Below are 14265 nucleotides of genomic sequence, written 5' to 3' on the forward strand. Positions count from 1 at the left end.
CCATAGCTAAGATATGGAACCAACCCAGATGCCCTTCAGTAGATGAATGGATCAAGAAAATGTGGTATATCTACACAATGGAATTCTATGGCTCCAGCAGAAAGAATGACATTGCCCCATTTGTTAGGAAATGGAAAGACTTGGAAAAAATCATATTAAGTGAAGTAAGCCAGGCCCAAAGAAACATAGGTCCATGGTTTCCCTTATTTGCAAGAACTAGTATATGTCTGACTCAAGCAGAAAAGGTCAGTTAAGTTGATTTAGGGAAATGAACCCTTAGATCTGTCTTCAAATGTGTGTTTTCTTTTATGCGATTGTTTCTAACACATCTATAAGATTATTTCTTTGATTCTTTGTGTGTCCCTTCCCCATGGTATAACCCCTGCTTTCACTGTATTTGATGTTGTTATAATTTGCGGAGGGGAAGGGAAAAAACAAATTGTTTAAATAGGGATATGGGTGGACCCATTGCAACAACCAGATATACAAATCATTATGTTGAAAACGAACTTTACAACTTTGGTGGGGAGAGAGGAGGGTTCGGTGGGAAGGTAGGGGGAGAATGGTATAGGAAGGGGAAACAAAGGAGGAGGCTACAATGCTTGATAAGAAATGTACTCATTATCTTGCCCACGTAATTGTAACCCCTCTGTACAGTATTTTCACCATAAAAAAAAGAAATAAGTCACCACATTCCATCCACACACTTGGTGCAGTGCAATGATGGCTTGTTCTGATTAGTCACGGGCTCCTCCAACTGCTCTGGAAGAGCTAGTAAGTGGAGAAGCTGGTCAGAGATGGGCATGTTGTGCATTAGATAGTGCATAAGTTCATTTAGAGTGTCTCTATTCTAGTTTTCATAAAAGTCATCGGGGCAAATTCCATCCACATGGTGAAGACAGAACAAAGGGTGCTGTGGGCAGATTGGGGACAAGGAGAATCAGAGGCCACCTTCCCCATCCTGAGCCTGCCACAGATCCTTTCTGCCAGGACTCCCATGCTGTAGCTGTTCATCCTATACCCAGACTTGCATTTAGGGAAGGAGGAGGAAACTCCTGTAAGCAGGATGCTCCTCACAATCCACTTCTAGAAACTTCTAAAGGACAATTCTCCACAATTCTCACTGTGATAGGCAATGAGAAGGTGGTTTACCTACAGGATCTGACTTCGTACACACAGCCCTCCTTGTCATGCCTGAGAGTCCACAACCACACCACTGCTCTGTCCTCTGCCATCCACTCACATCCCAAGCCTCAGCTTCCTGGTGAAAACACAAGGGGTGTGCAAAGGAAAACTTTGCACTTTGAGTCAGAAGCTCAAAATATCCCAGTTTGGAGGACAGCCCTTCCCTTTCTGCCAAAGGCCACTTACTTCCTCACTTGCTCATCTTCCGCACAGTTAGGGCAGAGGGATCTCAACCTGAGGGAAGAGAGGAGGAATTCAGCTCTATGACTCTCTCTATTTTCTTTGTTTGGTCGTGGGGCTTGAACTCTGGGCTTGTGCGCTGTCCCGGAGCTCTTCAGCTCAAGGCAAGTGCTCTACTGCTTGAGCTACAGAGCCACTTCTGGTGTTCTAGTGGTTTACTGGAGATAAAAGTCTCACTGACTTTCCTACCTGGGCTGGTTTGAACCACCATCCTCAATCTCAGCCTCCTGAGGAGCTAGGATTACAGACGTGAAGCACCATCACCTGGCTCTATGACTCTCTTGTTCAGAACTAGGAGAGGCTTATGGGTTTGGATAATGCCCAGCTCTGAATATAAAAATAGAAGTCAGGTGAGATATGTCTATACAGTCCTGTGAAAATTATAAGAGGCTTGAATGAGAGAGCCCAGGTGGCAGTGCCACACACCTCTAATCCTAGCTACTTGGGAAGCTGAGATCTGAGCAGCACAGTTCAAAGCCAGACTGGGCAGGAAATAGCTAAGAAATTGTTATATCCATTCACCATTAAAAAGCCAGACATGGAGCTCTGGCTCAAGTGATAGAGTGCTAACTTTGCCCACAAAAATCAAGACAAATCCTATATTCTGAATTGAAGTTGTAGGATCAGCGCTCAAAAACTAAAACTAAAAATAAAGAAGTACTTCAGGGGTTTGTAAATGAGCAAACCCAATATAATCCTTTGCTCATGGCTCAGTAGGCACAGGGTGCTCAGGCCACCCCTCCCATCCCTCTTCTGGGTAAGTTACCACAAGACCTCCAATACAGCTTCTGAAGCCTTATTTACCAATGATAAATGTGCTTTCCCAGGGCCTCAACTATGTGAGGTCTGAAGTTGGCTGCCTTTGGTTCATGCCTGTAATCCTAGCCGCTCAGTAAGGAGGCTGCTGAGGTTCCTGGGTTGCACTCAACCTCTATAGACAACTCCTAGACACGATCTTCTTTAGTAAAATAGGAAAATTCTAGAAATGCATGTAGAGTGTCAGCCTTCTCAGGAAAAGAGAAATGTGCCACAGAGAGTGGCAAATAAAATGTTTCCAATGGAGCCACAGAATCCTGTATGTTCTAGTCCTAAGAAATTAGCCAGAGTGTGTCCCACTTTCTGTCCCTTCCCATGAGAAGACCCCAGGGAAACCAACTGGCCCAGACAGGTGCCAAGTGTTCCCAACACGCAGCCAGGAGGGGCTGAGCAGCCCAGGGCCTCAAGGGGGACACTCACTGTTTGAACAGAATAGCCAGCACTTGCTCTATTATCCCACACAATCTGTCATTATGTGGGAAGAGATAGCCTTTGTGGTGGACAGGGACCAGGTTCATTGCCAGCATCTCCAGCAGGCCTGCCTCCAGGCTCTCCACATTATAGGACACATTCAGGTTCGGGGCTCCATCACTGTATCCCTAAGATGGTAAAGAGAATGGATCTTTCAAACATGGAAATGGAACCACACTTCAAGTTGAGTAACTGCCATTGATTGGAATAAAAACCACAGACAAAGTGATATACCATGATGGACACTTAAAAGCACACAAGAAGGCCTCCTGACTATACCTCGCCTGAGTCGGCTGGTGTTTCCATTGATTCCTTGTTGTAAAATGGGCTAAGGGGTTGGACTTGAGCTGTACACGGGACCAGCCTGTCCAGGCTCAAATGAAGCACCCACCCCTCGCTTTTCCAACCTTGCTCTCCTGAGCTTCCAAGACAACATGAGAACATCTTTCTCACTCCATGCTCGCTTTAAAACTCGACCCTCAATCTCTGTCTTCTAAGTATTTCAGTTCACACGTGTAAACCAAATGAGCTCCTGGCTTTCAAGGCACTCTTTTATCCAATTAACCCCAAGAAGCCGGAAGCAGATCGGGATAGAACAGTAGCCTTGAATGAAAAAGGTAAGGGACAGTATTTAGCCCTGATTTCATCAGTGCCAGTACAAAATACATGAACAATATAGGAGACAAACTAAGCATCAACAGGATGTGCTCCCACAGTTCTTGGTACCCTGTACTAAGGACTCAAAGTTATTTTTCTTTCTTACTATTTGTTTTAACAAATGTATAAGATGATATCTTTGTTGCTTTGTATGTCCCTCCCCCATGGGATAACCTGTTTTCACTGTATTTGATGTTGGTATAATCTGTGGAAGAGAAGGCAAAAAATATTGTTTATATAGGGATACAGGTAGACCCATTGCAACAATGAGATGTAAAATATGTTAGGTCGAAAAATGAACTTTACAAGTTTGACGGGGGTGGCGGGAGGGAGAGGGGGGCACGTGTTGGGGGTGGGTGGGTAGGACCGGGAAGATGGGAAGAGATAGGAAGGGGAAACAAAGGAGGAGGCAACAATGCTTGATAAGAATGTACTAGTTACCTTGTCCATGTACTATGTAATTGTAACCCCTCTGTACACTATTTTCACAATAAAAAAAGAAAAAAATAGTACATGGAAAACAGTAACCATTGTTACATGATCCCTTTGTTCACCAAACTACTAAATTCATCTCTGCCACACATCCCGACTCCACTTGAGGCAGACATGTAACAGAGATGGAATAGAAAAATGTGTCAAATGATGTTGTAAAGCTTACTTTACCAAGGATCCTGTGATCATCACTCATTCCACTTCTCCACGCATGCTGGTGGCTGTTGGTGACTGTGGGGAGAGGCTGGTTTCTGATCGGGCAGTGTTCACAGGCACACAGAGAAGGCCCTCAACAGCTAGCAGAGGGGATGCACCCATTCTCACTCTCACTCACAATACGCATAGTGGGGCTGTTTTGCTGGGAAGCTTCTATACTAATGCTCTGTGGTGTGTGTGTGTGTGTGTGTGTGTGTGTGTGTGTGTGTGTGTGTGTGTGTGTGTGTGTGTGTGTGTGTGTGTGTGTGTGTGTGTGTGTGTGTGTGTGTGTGTGTGTGTGTGTGTGTGTGTGTGTGTGTGTGTGTGTGTGTGTTTATGTGTTTGTCTGTATGTCAATTTCCTGGCCTACATAATTAAGGATCCAAGTAGGTGGCCCAAACTCTAAAAGATAAATGATTTGGAGCCAAGGGCTTGAACTTAGTGTAATTTTCCCCATAAGGGAATAGATGAAGCACTCAGTATACTGTCAGGTCATCCATTCAAAGAAAACAGATGGGGTCAGTGGAAAGGTAAGTGCAGCAGCTTGACTGTTCCCCAGCCTCCCTTAGAGCACGGGAGACAATCAGATGCAGGAGGGAGTCAAGCAGGAACTCAAACTCATTTATTAACACACAGCAAGCACCTTTTAAAGCAAAAGAGACTGGGTGGCATGACTGTAAAGGTCATACCCTCTCATGTACCTAAACTTCCACTGGGTGGTTACGCACTGAACATAAAACAAATCGGTCTCTGCCCAATCAACTCCCTCTCAGCGTCACAACACAGATGCGATAAGCTGTGCATGTGAAAATGCTGCTGCAGAAACCTTACACAAGTAAATGTATAAAAAGAAAAAATAACACAACTACTGTGCAAAGAAAATTAAATGAAAGTAAAAGCTGCATCAGGTATGTGTGTCCGTGGGTGCGAGCAAGCATGCATGTGTGTGTGTGTAAGTGTGCGTAAGTGATGGCCCTGGGGCTTAAGTTTAGGGGTTGTTCTCTCACTTGGATGCTTCAGGGAGTGGTGCTTTGCCATGCCTTCAGTCCAGAATTTGTGGTTCATTAACTGGAGATTCAGTCTCATGGGCTCCTCTGCCCAGTTAGACTGTGAAGTGCTATGATGGCAGCCTCTTGCAAAGCTAGAATTACAGACCTCAGCCACTGAAATCCGCTTGTAGAATTAATATAAGCTAATTAAAGATGTAAAATATGTCACCAATAATTGAAGAAAATGACTGACTGAACAGTACAGACTAGGGGAATTTTTGGTTTGGTATTGTGTATTTCCAAATGAACTTCTCATATACGTAGTACACAAGGACATGGAGCATAATATCTGACATGTAAAAATGTACTAATAGCCAGCTAGCTGCTGGTGGCTCACATCTTTAATCCAGGAGCTCAGGAATCTGAGATCTAAGAAATGAGAGTGGAAACCAATCAGGACTAGAAAGTCCATGGGCTCTCATGTCCAATTAACCACCAAAACCCACAAGTGGTGCTGTGGCTCAAGTGGTAGAGCATTACACTTGAGAAAAAAAAGCTCCGTGATAGATTCCAGGCTCTGAATTCAAGCCCCAACACTGGCACAAAACAAAAAACAGCCTAGGTTTTATCTATGTTTAGTATTTTTCTTTTTCCACCAATCCTGGGGCTTGGACTCAGGGCCTGGGCTCTATCCCGGAGGCTCTCTGTGCTCAAGACTACAGCTGTACCACTTGAGCCACAGCACCATTTCTGGTTTTCTGATGGTGTTCTGGAGACAAGTATCTCATGGAGTTTCCTGCTCAGGCTGACTTTGAACCATAATCCTCAGATGTCAGCCTCCTGAGTAGCTAGGATTATAGGCATGAGCCACCAGTGCCCAGAAATGGCTAATTTACAAGAAGCTCAAAATATTTGGAAATGAAACCAACAAAGCAGTTTGTAAGGTCCCAGTGGGTCAGGGCTATAATCATATTTACTCAAGAGCGCAGGATCTCAGAATCTCAGTTCAGTGCCAATTCAGGCAGGAAAGCCTGTGAGACTCTGACTTCTAATCAAACAAATGTAAGTGGTCTATGTGAATAGTGATGGAGCCCTAACCATGAGCAAAAACACTCCAAGACAGCACCCAAAACAGCAAAGGCTTGCTCATTTACAAACCTCTGAAGCACTTCTTTATTTTTAGTTTTAGTTTTTGAGCGCAGATCCTACAACTTGAATTCAGAATCTAGGATTTCTCCTGATTTTTGTGCGCAAAGTTAGCACTCTATCACTTGAGCCACAGCTCCATTTCTGGCTTTTTGATGGTAAATGGGTATAACAATTTCCTAGCTATTTCCTGCCCAGTCTGGCTTTGAACTGTGCTGCTCAGATCTCAGCCTCCCAGCCTCTCTAATCTAGGATTACAGGTGTGTGGCACTGCCACCTGGACTTACTCATTCAAGCCTCTTAAAATTTTCTCAGGATTTTATAGACATATCTCACCTGACTTCTATTTTTATATTCTGATCTGGGCACTAGCCAACCCCATAAGCCTCCCCTTAGTTCTGAACAAGAGGGTCATAGAGCCATGTGCTTGTGGTTCATTCCGGTAATCCTAGCTCCTCAGGAGGCTGAGATCTGAGGATGGTGGTTCAAACCAGCCCAGGCAGGAAAGTCCATGAGACTTTTATCTCCAGTAAACTACTAGAACACCGGAAGTGGCGCTGTGGCTCAAGCAGTAGAGCTCTTGCCTTGAGCTGAAGAGCTCAGGGACAGCGCCCAAGCCCAGAGTTCAAGCCACACGACCAAACAAAAAAAATATAGAGAGAGAGTCATAGAGTTGAATTCCTCCTATCTTCCCTCAGGTAGATTTTGCTCTGCCCTAAATGTGCGGAAGATGAGCAAGTGAAGAAGTAAGTGGCCTTTGGGAGCAATGGAAGGGCTGTCCTCCAAACTGGGATTTTTGAGCTTCTCATTCAAAGTGCAAAGTTTTCCTTTGCACACCACTTGGGTTTTCTCAGGAAGCTGAGGCTTGGGATGTGAGTGGATGGCGGAGGACAGAGCTGTGGTATGGTTGGGGACTCTCAGGGATGACAGGGAGTACTGTGTGTACAAAGTCAGATCCTGTAGATAAACCACCTTCTCACTGCCTATCACAGTGAGAATTTTGGAGAATTGTCCTTCAGAAGTTTCTAGAAGTGGGTTGTGAGGAACATCCTGCTTACAGGAGTCTCCTCCTCCTTCCCAAAATGCAAGTCTGGGTATAGGATGGACAGCTACAGCATGGGAGTCCTGCCAGAAAGGAGTTATGGCAGGGTCAGGATGGGGAATGTGGCCTCTGATTCTCCTTGTCCCCATCTGTCCACAGCACCCTTTCTTCTATCTTCACCATGTGGATGGAATTTGCCCCGATGACTTTTATGAAAACTAGAACAGAGACACTCTGAATGAACTCTGAAGGAAAACTTTGCACTTTGAATGACTAGCTCAAAAATCCCAGTTTGGAGGACAGCCGTTCCCTTGCTCCCAAAGGCCACTTACTTCTTCACTTGCTCATCTTCCGCACAGTTAGGACAGAGCAAACTCTACCTGAGGGAAGAGAGGAGGAATTCAACTCTATGACTCTCTCTATATATTTTTTTTTTGTTTGGTCGTGTGGATTGAACTCTGGGCTTGGGCGCTGTCCCTGAGCTCTTCAGCTCAAGGCAAGAGCTCTATTGCTTGAGCCACAGCGCCACTTTCGGTGTTCTAGTAGTTTACTGGAGATAAAAGTCTCATGGACTTTGCTGCCTGGGCAGGTTTGAACCACCATCCTCATATCTCAGCCTCCTGAGGAGCTAGGATTACCAGAATGAACCACAAGCACATGGCTCTATGACCCTCTTGTTCAGAACTAAGGGGAGGCTTATGGGGTTGGCTAGTGCCCAGATCAGAATATAAAAATAGAAGTCAGGTGAGATATGTCTATAAAATCCTGAGAAAATTTTAAGAGGCTTGAATGAGTAAGTCCAGGTGGCAGTGCCACACACCTGTAATCCTAGATTAGAGAGGCTGGGAGGCTGAGATCTGAGCAGCACAGTTCAAAGCCAGACTGGGCAGGAAATAGCTAGGAAATTGTTATACCCATTTACCATCAAAAAGCCAGAAATGGAGCTGTGGCTCAAGTGATAGAGTGCTAACTTTGCGCACAAAAATCAGGAGAAATCCTAGATTCTGAATTCAAGTTGTAGGATCAGTGCTCAAAAACTAAAACTAAAAATAAAGAAGTGCTTCAGAGGTTTGTAAATGAGCAAGCCCAATATAATCCTTTGCTCATGGCTCAGTAGGCACAGGGTGCTCAGGCCGCCCCTCCCATCCCTCTTCTGGCTAAGTTACTACAAGGCCTCCAATACAGCTTCTGAAGCCTTATTTAACAATGATAAATGTGCTTTCCCAGGGCCTCAACTACGTGAGGTCTGAAGTTGGCTGCCTCTGGTTCATGCCTGTAATCCTAGCCGCTCAGTAAGGAGGCTGCTGAGGCTTCTGGGTTGCACTCAACCTGTACAGACAACTCCTAGACACTATATTCTTTAGTAAAATAGGAAAATTCTAGAAATGCATGTAGAGTGTCAGCCTTCTCAGGAAAAGAGAAATATGCCAAAGAGAGTAAATAGAGGGAACATAATATGTTCACAATGGAGCCACAGAATCCTGTATGTTCTAGTCCTGAGACATTAGCCAGAATGTGCCCCACTTTGTGTCCCTTCCCATGAGAAGACTCCAGGGAAACAAACTGACTCAGACAGGTGCCAAGTGTTCACAACACGCAGCCAGGAGGGGCTGAGCAGCCCAGGGCTTGAAGGGGGAACACTCACTGTTTGAACAGAATAGCCAGCACTTGCTCCATTATCCCACACAATCTGTCATTATGTAGGAAGAGATCGCCTGTGTGGTAGGCAAGGGACCAGGTTCATCGCCAGCATCTCCAGCAGGACTGCCTCCGGGCTCTCCACATTATAGGGCATATTCAGGGTCGGGGCTCCATCACTGTACCCCTAAGATGGTAAAGAGAATGGATCTTTCAAACATGGAAATGGGAGCACACTTCAAGTTGAGTAACTGCCATAGATTGGAATGAAAACCATAGACAAAGTGACATATCATGATGGACACTTAAAAGCACACAAGAAGGCCTCCTGACTATACCTCGCCTGAGTTGGCTGGTGTTTCCATTGATTCCTTGTTGGAAAATGGGCTGAGGGTTTGGACTTGAGCTGAAAACGGGACCAGCCTGTCCAGGCTCGAATGAAGCACCTACCTCGCTTTCCCAACCTTGCTCTCCTGAGCTTCCAAGACAACATGAAAACATCTTTCTCGCTCCATGCTCGCTTTAAACCTCGACCCTCAGCGATGTCTGTCTTCTAAGTTTTTCAGTTCATACGTGTAAACCAAATGAGCTCCTGGCTTTTAAGGGACTCTTTTATCCAATTAACCCCAAGAAGCCAGAAGAAGGTCGGGATAGAACAGTAGCCTTGAATGAAAAAGCTAAGGGACAGTACTCAGCCCTGAGTTCAGCAGTGCCAGCACAAAATACATGAACAATATAGGAGACAAACGAAGCATCAACAGGATGTGCTCCCACTGTACTTGGTACTCTGTACTAAGGACTCAAAGTTATTTTTCTTTCTTGTGATTGTTTCTAACAAATCTATAAGATGATATCTTTGTTGCTTTGTATGTCCCTCCCCCATGGGATAACCTGTTTTCACTGTATTTGATGTTGGTATAATCTGTGGAGGGGAAGGACAAAAACAAATGGTTTATATAGGGATACAGGTGGACCCATTGCAACAATGAGATGTACAAGATGTTAGGTCGAAAAAGGTACATTACAATTTTGACCCGCGGGGGTAGGGGGGGTGGGAGTGGGTAGGAAGAACCAGGGAGATGGGAAGGGATGGGAAGGTTAAACAAAGTAGGAAGCAACAATGCTTGATAAGAACGTACTGGTACATAAATGTCACCCCTCTGTAAGGTATTTTCACAAAAAAGAAAAGAAAAGAAAAAAAAATAGTACATGGTAAACAGTAACCATTGTTACATGATCCCTTTGTTCACCAAACTAGTAAATTCATCTCTGCCATACATCCCGACTCCACTTGAGGCAGAGAGCTCTAACAGGGATGAAATAGAAAAATGTGTCAAATGACGTTGCAAAGCTCACTTTACCAAGGATCCTGTGATCATCACTCATGCCACTTCTCCCCGCATGCTGGTGGCTGTTGGTGACTGTGGGAGATGCTGGTTTCTGATCAGACTGTTCACAGGCACACAGAGAGGGTCCTCAACAGCTAGCAGAGGGGATACGTCCATTCTCACCCTCAAGTCACAATATGCATGGTGTGGCTGTTTTGCTGGGAAGCTTCTATAGTAATGTTCTGTGTGTGTGTGTGTGTGTGTGTGTGTGTGTGTGTGTGTGTGTGTGTGTGAATACGCATGGTGGGGCTGTTTTGCTGGGAAGCTTCTATACTAATGCTGTGTGTGTGTGTGTGTGTGTGTGTGTGTGTGTGTGTGTGTGTGTGTGTGTGTGTGTGTGTGTGTGTGTGTGTGTGTGTGTGTGTGTGTGTGTGTGTGTGTGTGTGTGTGTGTGTGTGTGTGTGTGTGTGTGTGTGTGTGTGTGTGTGTGTATCCATTTCCTGGCCTATGTAATTGAGGATCCAAGTAGGGGGCCCTAACTTTAAAAGATAAAAGATTTGGAGCCAAGGGCTTGAACTTAGTGTAATTTTACCCAGCATGGAATAGATGAAGCATTGGGTAAACTGTCGGGTCTTGGTCCATCCCAAGAAAGACAGACAGGGTCAGCGGATAGGTAAGTGCAGCAGTTTGCCCCTTCCCCAGCCTCCCTTAGAGCTGGGGAGACAATCAGACTCAGCAGGGAGTCGAATCAAGCAGGAACTCACACTCATTTATTAACACACAGAAAGCACTTTTTAAAGCAAAAATGACCGGGTGGCATGGCAGGGAAGGAAAAGGAACCAATCACTGTAAAGGTCACACCCTATCATGCACCTAAACTTCCACTGGCTGGTTACACAATGAATGTGAAGCAAATCCGGCTCTGCCCACTCAACTCCCTCTCAGCGCCATCTTTTCTGCCCAGTGCCCCACAGTATACCACTATGTATGTAGTTTACACTCATTGTCAAGTAAATGAAACCATCCTTTTCATTGTTAGAACACTTGGAAATGTGTCAGCTGATGTGGTGGTGGATTAGGCTATGGTGTGCTGGAAAATATGTTAGAAGAAACTCTAACTTATTAAATATACATACAGATGTGAAAATGTATTTCTGCCTACTTGTACATGTGGGGCTAGGAAACACACACATATTTCCTGGCTCTGTTGAAGAACAGATGCCTCAGGAGCAAGGGCAATATTTGGTGCTCACAGCCTAACTTATAATGGCATTTTTCAATATAAGAAACTGTCAGAACTGTTGAAGAAAGAATTGTTACTACCTCTGGATGGAAAGGAATACAATTAACATGGATCAGCATAAAAACCTGTATTGTCACAAAGAAACTGGCAAATAGGAAATTAGAGAAATGCCACAATCAACACAGATGCAATAAGCTGTGCATGTGAAAATGCTGCTGCGGAAACCTTACACAAGTAAAAACTATAAAAATGAGAAAAAATAACACAAACACTGTGCAAAAAAAATTAAATGAAAGTAACAGCTGCATCAGGTGTGTGTGTCCGTGTGTGTGTGTCCGTGTGTGTGTGTGTGTGTGTGTGTGTGTGTGTGTGTGTGTGTGTGTGTGTGTGTGTGTGTGTGTGTGTGTGTGTGTACAAGTGATGGCAATGGGGCTTAAGTTCAGGGGTTGTTCTCTAACTTGGGTTTTTCAGGGAGTGGTGCTTTGCCATGCCTTCAGTCCAGAATTTTTGGTTCCTTAACTGGAGATTCAGTCTCATGGGCTCTTCTGCCCAGTTAGACTGTGTAGTGCCATGATGGCAGCCTCTTGCAAAGCTAGAATTACAGACCTCAGCCACTGAAATCCCCTTGTAGAATTAATATGTTCATAAAAGATTTAAAATATGTCACCAACAATACAAGAAAATGACTGAATGAACAGCACAGTGTAGGGAATTTTTGGTTGGGTATTGTGTATTTCCAAATGAACTTTTCAGATTCTTTAGAACACAAGGACATGGAGCACAATCTCTGACATGTTAAAAATGTACTACTAGCCAGCTAGTTGCTGGTGGCTCAGATCTTTAATCCAAGCTACTCAAGAAGCTGAGATCTTAGAAATGAGAGTGGAAGCCAATCAAGACTGGAAAGTCCATGGACTCTCATGTTGAATTAACCACCAAAACCTACAAATGGTACAGTGGCTCAAGTGGTGGAGCATTAGACTTGAACAAAAAAGTTCCGTGATAGATTCCAGGCTCTGAATTCAAGCCCCAACACTGGCACAAAACACAAAACGGTCTAGGTTTTGACTTTGTTTAGTTTTCTTTTTCCACCAGTTCTGGGTCTTGGACTCAGGGCCTGGTGTCTATCCTGAGACTCTCTGTGCTCAAGGCTACAGCTCTACCACTTGAGCCACAGCACCATTTCTGGTTTTCTGATGGTGTTGTGCAGACAAGTGTCTCATGGAGTTTCCTGCTCAGGCTGCCTTTGAACCATAATCCACAGATCTCAGCCTCCTGAGTAGCTAGGATTATAGGTATGAGCCACCAGTGCCCAGAAATGGCTAATTTACAAGAAGCTCAAAATATTTGGAAATGAAACCAAAAAAGCAATTTGTAAGGTGCCAGTGGGTCAGGGCTATTATCATATTTACTCAAGAGCCCAGGATCTCAGAAACTGAGTTTGGGACCAATTCAGGCAGGAAAGCCTGTGAGTCTCTGACTTCCAATCAAGAAAAGTGCAAGTGATCTATGTGAAAAGTGATGGAGCCCGATCCTTGAGCAAAAACACTAAAAGACAGCACCCAAGCCTTGTGTTCAAATCCCTGGCCAGAAAAACACAATGTTTTAAAAAGGAGTTTTACTTCCAACAGAGGTTGCAGAGAGTCTTGGGAGTCTCATTGTTGCAATGGGTCATTCTGTGATCATGTTTCACCATTTTGTTATACTCCTTCCCCTCCCCAAATTAGAGAAATGTATATATAAGATGCAATGTACAAGAATCAAATACAGTGATTACAGGGATGTACCACAGAAAAGAAAATAAGAGAAATAATTTCACTGTTCACTAAGAACAAAAACAAAGAAAAGCCTCTTGTGTCTGTATCTTGGCCCTCGTTTTGCCTAGCATCTTGTTTTTGTTGTTCTTGTCCTTACTCTTTTTTTAGTTTTATTTCACAATTTCACTAGGAATGCAATTTTCAATCCCGGTATTTGGTTTTGTTTATTCAACTCACTCTGACACCCAGCCCAGTTACCCAAATATCAACCCTGAACTTCTAAGAAGCCATTCCCAGCACACCAACCACCAAATCCAGCTATGTATGTGATGGACTTACCTTACAGAGCTAAACCGGGGTACAGTTCTCAAAGTCTGTGAGGCTTCTATCTCCAGAATACCAACAGAAATCTGCAGGCAGAACTGTGATCCAAGTGGTAGAGTGGCAGCCCTGAGGAGGGGAAAGGAGGGGGCAGAGTCAGGGAGGACACCAAGGCCTTGAGTTCAAGTCCCAGGACTGGCACACACACACACATTAGAAGAGGAAATAACAAGGAGAGAAAGCTAAGGCATTCGATGACCCTTACTGGCAACACACCCACCATCACCCCAAAACACTCCCCGGACCCCAGGGAAGCCGTTCCTCCAAACCTCCGTGTCCCCTCCAGACCAGCCAGACACCTAAGGGACTCACCTCAGACAAAGCCCGCCGCCCTTCCTCAGCAGCACACCTGCGCAAGCCCCACTGCTTCCTGCACCCCGTGTGCTGGGGTCTGGCCGTCCTGCAGGCTCCACGCCGGGCAAGGCACGGGAGGATGCGCTGCCCGGCCTGACAGCAACCATGGCGGATCCAGGCGCCCAAACACCGCGGAGGCCGCACGGGGCGGCACAGCCAGGCCCAAGCTCCAGAAAGGACGTCCACAAGTTCCCGCTGCACACAAGGCCTTGCGGGGTTTCCTGACAGGCCTCCCTTCCCCACGGCTGCCCTTCCTCATTGCTTCCCCCAGGACAGGACCTCAGCGCCAACTTCTCTGCTCCAGACCCCTGTCTCTCCTAGAAGCTGCAAT

Source organism: Dipodomys merriami, unplaced genomic scaffold (genome assembly GCF_024711535.1).
Source record: "Dipodomys merriami isolate MVZ:Mamm:240054 unplaced genomic scaffold, mDipMer1.0.p SCAF_48, whole genome shotgun sequence".
Taxonomy (NCBI): Eukaryota; Metazoa; Chordata; class Mammalia; order Rodentia; family Heteromyidae; genus Dipodomys; species Dipodomys merriami.